At 29.0% G+C, this 6,894-nt stretch overlaps 1 protein-coding gene across 6 annotated transcripts in view; it reads left to right on the top strand.

Annotated features, from left to right (window-relative positions):
- The first annotated feature begins 6,151 nt into the window (after positions 1-6,151).
- The window catches only part of LOC146527022 (uncharacterized), a 56,837-nt gene continuing 56,094 nt past the window's right edge, over positions 6,152-6,894 (top strand). For 3 of the 6 annotated variants that reach the window (XM_085206762.1, XM_085206759.1, XM_085206758.1), the window contains exon 1: positions 6,318-6,502. The gene's annotated coding sequence lies outside the window, so the exon portion shown is untranslated. Of the gene's footprint in view, positions 6,292-6,316; positions 6,503-6,894 lie in introns of those variants that run through there. The other 3 variants (XM_085206761.1, XM_085206760.1, XM_085206763.1) reach the window with 3 other exon arrangements.

Here is a 6,894-nt window from a genome sequence, read left to right as displayed (position 1 = left end):
TATTTTTATTTATGTATATTTGTATTCCCACCGAACATGAAACCTCGTTTTTTTCCTGTTATGTTACGAATTTTAGAATTCATGTCTTGGTGTTTCGGTACACTTGGTTATCTTCTTTCATAGAAGTTTCTGCTATGCGCTCTGCATGACTCAGTAATGGAAGAATTTTATTAACATGTATTCACTACTAATATATAAAAAATTAAATGGAAACATTGGACACATTATTAATTTATTACTTTGCCATTTTCTTGTAATAAATGAATAGTAATTGTTAATAAATTTAAATCAACTAAAGATTACCATATACAGGATAGAAGTGTCAGCTCTCCTTTTACGGGAACAGCATATACTTAGAGTAATAAAATATTTCTAACCCAAACCTAAAGAAATTAATCAAGATACCTCAACAGTTTAGGACAAAGACTGTTTATATATATGTATTAATGGTAACAATATCTTTCTAAATTATTCAGATAGAGATTCTACGTAATTTTCAAAACATACTTCATTTGAGTTTCCTTAAAATAATAGCCGTTGCCTGCAAGGAACTCTTTAGATTGACACAATTTTATTGTTCTTATGGTCTTTTTCACTTGTAATTCGCCTCTTTTACTCAAGTTTGCTTACAATATAATAAATTCAAATAATTTTAAAACTCAATTTGTATGCATTTATTTAAAATGGTATACTAAAAACTTTAAACTACTAGGAATCTACACAAGGAAAATGAGTTCCCGATGGAGTTGATGCAGTTTTGAAGCGGTGTGCTGATGAGTGTAAATAGTGGTATTGATAAGGTACCAAAGTCTTTTTTTTACATTCATCCAAATACTATAGTTATTGTAAATCTACAATAAATAATAAAAGTAAATATTAATTAATTATTTGCACTAAAGCTATATTAAACTTAATCGATTGATTAAGTTTAATATAGCTTTAGTGCAAAGAATTAATTAATATTTACTTTTATTATTCTCATATCTTGATGTTATTATAGGGGTCATTCTTACGAAAATACGAAATTCATGTCCTAATTGATTTTTTCTAAGTAGTTATGAAATTTAACCAATTATTATTATTTTGTTACTAAGTATGCAATAGTGGATACATAATACCTATAAGACTTTCTAGTAAACTAGATATCTGATATTTTTTTTCCCTATGTTAACATCAGAAAAACATTCCCTCGCTATGTCCCAAACTCCAGATTCAAATACTCTATAGTCGCTAAATTGATACATTTCACTAAATTTTATGTCAGACTTTTACTGATCGCTTAATATAAAGTGGTTTTCTTAAAATATTCATAATTACAAAAAAATAAATAAAGATAATTGAAACTTATGCTTCTGTTTTACTTTGTCCCAAAAACAATAATCATTCCTTCACACTTGCGTTTACAGCCCATTTTTGAAGGTGTTATTTGAATTTCATTAATTCATTCATTTGTTTTTGACAGTCGGCAGTGCTGCTAATAATTTACTATAGTGAATTCATCTTGTGCATGCACATAGTTTCTATCAAAAAAAAGATTTAGTTCATAATTTACTAAGTTACATTTTTGGCCGTCATTACATCACATCTTATAAAAAAAAGGTAATCAATTTTAACTAATTAATTAATCAACGTTAACGTTGGTTTTGGTAGCTAATAATGTGACCATAAAATGCAATACGAAAGAATGCATTTTTATGTGCGTTTTTGGCGGTAATGTTTAATTTCGTCATTCCCTCATAATTATCTGTAGTGCGGGAATGATGCGAGGTGAGGGAATGATTATTTTAACCGTGCTCTTTGTAGGCTTATTGTGTTTTAGCTGCATTAACGCTAATTGGTCTTTGCTTTCTCGTCTTGGAGCTTTATTAACATAAATATTCCAAAAAAAAATCATTAATTAATGACACACAATTAAAATTGAAAAAGAAAGAGTATGATCGGAAACGTAAAGAAAAATGAAGAGTTATCCTATCAATTTAGAAAGACTTCGCGAAAGAGTAAGAAAAAAGGACAAGTAAAACCTGTACCTGAAATGAGTTCAAGGGGAAAAAGACTAAAACGAAAGAGTTGAAAAAAAATTGTCAAACCTATACGGATTGTTGACATATAGGGATAAAAAAGGTGAACTGTGTAAGAATTCAAGTTCTTTATGGCGTTACTAAGCAACAAAGTACTCTTCATAGACGTGTACTTTATTTACATCGCAATGGTGCTGTCAAAGTCCTCAATATTAGCTCTCTATCTAAGATAATTTGGATGGTTTAAAAACTAAGATTTGAACATTCATGTAATTCACATCTTGAGTGATAGTCCAGTTAATCAGTACAAGAACAAGTTTATTTTTCACATTGTATCTCGACATATAAATAATTTATATCCGAGAACGAGCTTATTTTCAAGGCATTATTTCTAACCAGGCCATGGAAAATGTGCGCCCGATGGCGTGGGAGGAATTTTAAAAAGAACTGCCGATAGAGCTGTGGTTGAAGACTTTGATACAGTGAATTTCATGAAACTCAAAAATATATATTACTCGAAAGATATCCTTCAATAATATTAATTGAAGTAATCACCGCTGATATCGTAGGGATAGAAAATTTAGTAAGCCTATCAGAAGCAATTGCTACATTTCGTGGAACTCAAAAAATCTCGAGTTCATAAATCTTTCGTGCAACGATTGCACTGGCAAGTGTAGTCATTATCATTAAGGGTATTACTCTTCTTCCAAGAATAATTCTGATATGTAAAATTCAAACCCGGAGTGCATCAGATAGTAAGCAATATTCAAAAGATATTTCTGATGAGAATGTTATAGGAACAGATCCAGATTATAATATACTAGCGGACCCGGACGCGGCTACGCCTGCTTGAAATATGAGAATATAATTTCTATAGAAATATAATTTCTATCTAGATGAAATGCTAAAAGTGACTATTATATTTATTTTCATAAGGATGAATATCAAAATGACGTGGTAACGAACGCGGTCGCGTAGCGACGACGGTTGTTATTAACATGGCAGAATAAATTGCATGTCAAATTAGAAAGTATTTTAATTTATTAGTACAAATGTGTAATGTAATGTTATATAGCCTATAGCACTTCTGAAGAATGCTGCTTTCATACAAAACAAAAACAAAGTAAATCGATCCAGTAGATCCAGAGATCTTAGCGTTCAAACAAACAAACAAACAAACAAACTCTTCCGCTTTATTATATTAGTATCTATACTAATATAATAAAGCGGAAGAGTTTGTTTGTTTGTTTGTTTGTTTGTTTGTTTGTTTGAACGCTAAGATCTCTGGATCTACTGGTCCGATTTACATTGTTTTTGTTTTGTATGAAAGCTGCATTCTTCAGAAGTGCTATAGGCTATATAATATTACATTACACATATAAATTAATATATTTTTAAGCACTTTTTAATTTGACATGCAATTTATTCTGCCATGTTAATAACAACCGTCGCGTCGCTACGCAACCATTACCGCGACATTTAGATATTCATCCTTATGAAAATAAACATTATAGCATTTTATCTATTGAAATTATAGTTTACTGTATAACATTCTAATAAATAATTAAGGAGATGTCACTGATTCGAAATGACCTAGCCTTCGGGCGGCATAGTATGACCTACGCGAACGGGCAGATGACGTTGATGGTTTTATAAATTTTCATACATTTTCGAACTTTATTTGCTGTTTATAATTAATTTAAAATACACTTTGGTTCTCTTCTTATTTTATTTGATATTGCTGGCTAAAAATATCCTTTTAGGTAGTTTTTAGGTACGGGTTATTTTTACTTCTTATGGTATTTTTACTTAATTTGTAGTTATTTTTACTTCTTATGTTGGTTTTCAATTTCTCAGATATTTTTTCTAATAATATGTCTCTACTTATTATTATTTTTGATTATTTAAGCTTATATTTTCTTACTAATTCTATTGAAAACTGAAAATATAGTTAATAAATATTCTTATAGTTTAAGCAGGCGTAGCCGCGTCCGGGTCCACTAGTAGATAGATAATATCCCTATATTATGTATATATTATAATCTGGACCATGTTATTATTAATAATTAAAATAATAACACTTTATTGCACATTTGTAATTGGATTATACATTTGATTTACACAGTACATATTATAAGATCAATATGCAATGGCGGCCTTATCGCTAATAGCGATCTTTTACAGGCAACCAATAATACAAGATTTATTAAAAAACGGTGTAAAAAGTATTAAATTGGACGTCAAGACTTACCCATAGATGGACAAATTTCTTCAGTTTGTAAAGAAATTTTTGAAAGCGCACATGGCTAGAGGTTCTATAAGTTGGAAATGGCCGACATTAACAGATGAACAACTGTATATTTGGAATGATGTATTACAAGAAGATTCAGCCTCCAACAATAATAAAAAGAGGATGCTACTTCGTAAGGGAAATGGAAAGAGAAGACAGAGTTGATCAAAGAAATATTCTTGATATTTACATTTAATATTTTATTATTCTATTCTTGATATTTACATTTAATATTTTGTGTTTATGAAACTGATTTTCATTGTTTTGGCGAATTGTCCTTTTTATTTAATATCAAGAATGGTACTTTTCCTTTCACTTTATTAGTTTGTAAGTAATTTTAAATAAATCAATAGTGCGATTCGCAATACTTCAAACGCTGTGGTTTTCAAAAGAAAAGACAATGTTTTAAGTACAAAAAATAACATTATTAGATTTGTGAGAAGAATTAATAAGTACATGTTACTTTTTCATTGTTATTTAAAGCATAATACGAGATTTCTTTTGTCATTAAACATGTATTTTAGTACTTAATTATCATAAATATATTAACACTCATTCCCTCACGTACCGCATCATTCCCTCAGTCTCAATTTTTTTTAACTACCCTCTTTATTCCATGAAAACCCACTTATTTTGGGGACCACTATACCATTGATAATTAGTTACACTAGTACTATAAAATTCACAGAAAAGAATAGTTAAATATTGCAAATATTTTTCATAAATTTTTGAAACCCTAATTTCGTATTTTCGCTAGAATGACCCATAGACATTTTATATTATTATTATTTATTTTCATATGATATCATAATTATGGAGTTTCTGAAGCTGCAATTTCTAAATGACACTTGGCGTCGCGTTCTACTGTACTTTAGTGTTATGATTGGGCTCGCGGGGCAGCGGTGCGGTGTGAGCAGGGACGGACGCGGTAGTGCCCGTAGGTATCTTTAATATGCATTCTACAAAAGTATCTCCGCGTACCTCCGATAATTCTTGTCGTACTGTACAATATAGTTAATCGATCAAGCTCGTGTAAGTACAATATAGTTAATCGACTTTATCAATAAAATTCGATGTTTAAAATATTTTTTAAATATTGATAAAATAATTCGAATCTTACCACTTTTTTTAAGAACTGCTTGATTTTATTAAATTATAAATAATAATTAATGTTTTCAAAAATTTTATCTCGAATTTTAATCAACATGTAATATTTTAAATCGGTATAAGTTTTTAGACTTATAATAAAACAGTAATAATATTTTGTCTGTACATTTAGTATTTTTGACTGAAATGGATAGAAGAAGAAGACATAAGAAGAATAATAGAAAGCAAAAATATATTTTTTAAAGTTCTTGTCAGTCTGTCTGTTTGTATGGTCACATTTATCTCCGAAAGTACTGAACCGATTTCCTTAAAACTTTCATTAATTGCTAGGTTTTAACTCCGCTTAACATCTAAAGTTTGTTTTATCAAAATTGGTTTATTAAAAAAAATATTATCGTCATTTGAATGAATTTAAGGCATTAGTTTGCCTACGAATATATAGCAATCCATATCTATACTTATACTTATAATAAATTATATTTGTTTGTAAAAAATCTGTATTTTAAACCGACTTTCAAAACAAGGAGGAGGTTCTCAATTAGTTATTATTGACTCGATTTCAATTCATTTATTCGATTAATGATTTTGGAATCGATTTCGATATTGGATTCGATATTCGATTCGATTTGGGTATTTTTTGTAATATGTAATTATTACAGTTATTTTACAAAGAATGTCATAAATCCAATAATTTAAGATTTAAGGCTGTTTCTGAACGAGTAAATTAAATTATTCATTGACATCAACACATTTGACTCTTAGTCAATTCTGTTCATTAAATGAATATCATGATCATGTTATTCAAGAGGGCGAAGCCGCGGGCGGGCCTCTAGTTACTAGTAAATGTCAAGTGAGATATCTATGTCGTTCGAGATAGTGAGTGATTTTTGTAAAATTAGTTGTTATATTTCTATAACAAAATTCAAAACATAGGTTCAAATAAAAACAAATAAAATTGTGAAACTTTTTTTGTGACAATCTATACTTCTTTGCTTATTTTTTTTTTGTGTAGTTCTAATGTGTTTACGATTTGTTCTGCAAATAATATAGTCGTGTATCCATTGCTTTTCTCTATAAACCCGTACAGGTATTTGGTACATTAAATAAAATAAACTTTAAACTCAGCAAATACTATTTTCATATTTATATAACTTTTGGGTAATATTTATTTTTAAGTTCAAATTATACATATACAATTTAGTTTCTCAACTTTCTGTGCAATTTTATTGGAGATCTATTGTTTATTATTAATTTACTAACCGTAATTCATATATACATGATTAGCCAGGAAGAAAATATAACATTTGTATGCAATGAAAAAGAGTTTAAGTGATTAGAGGGTGATTTGATGGTGATTTGCACTTCTAAGGAAATGTATTGTATAGCTAATACATTTACTTCAAAGTCTTAACTTTTTGTTATCAAAAAAGTATACAAACAAATGGTCTACACAATGTGTGTGATATACTGAAGTGATAC

Source organism: Heliconius melpomene, chromosome 21, assembly GCF_056956725.1.
Source record: "Heliconius melpomene rosina isolate 202511_hmr_F chromosome 21, ASM5695672v1, whole genome shotgun sequence".
Classification (NCBI taxonomy): Eukaryota; Metazoa; Arthropoda; class Insecta; order Lepidoptera; family Nymphalidae; genus Heliconius; species Heliconius melpomene.
Note: the sequence above shows the minus strand (reverse complement) of the source record. Positions and strands in the feature narration are given on the sequence as shown.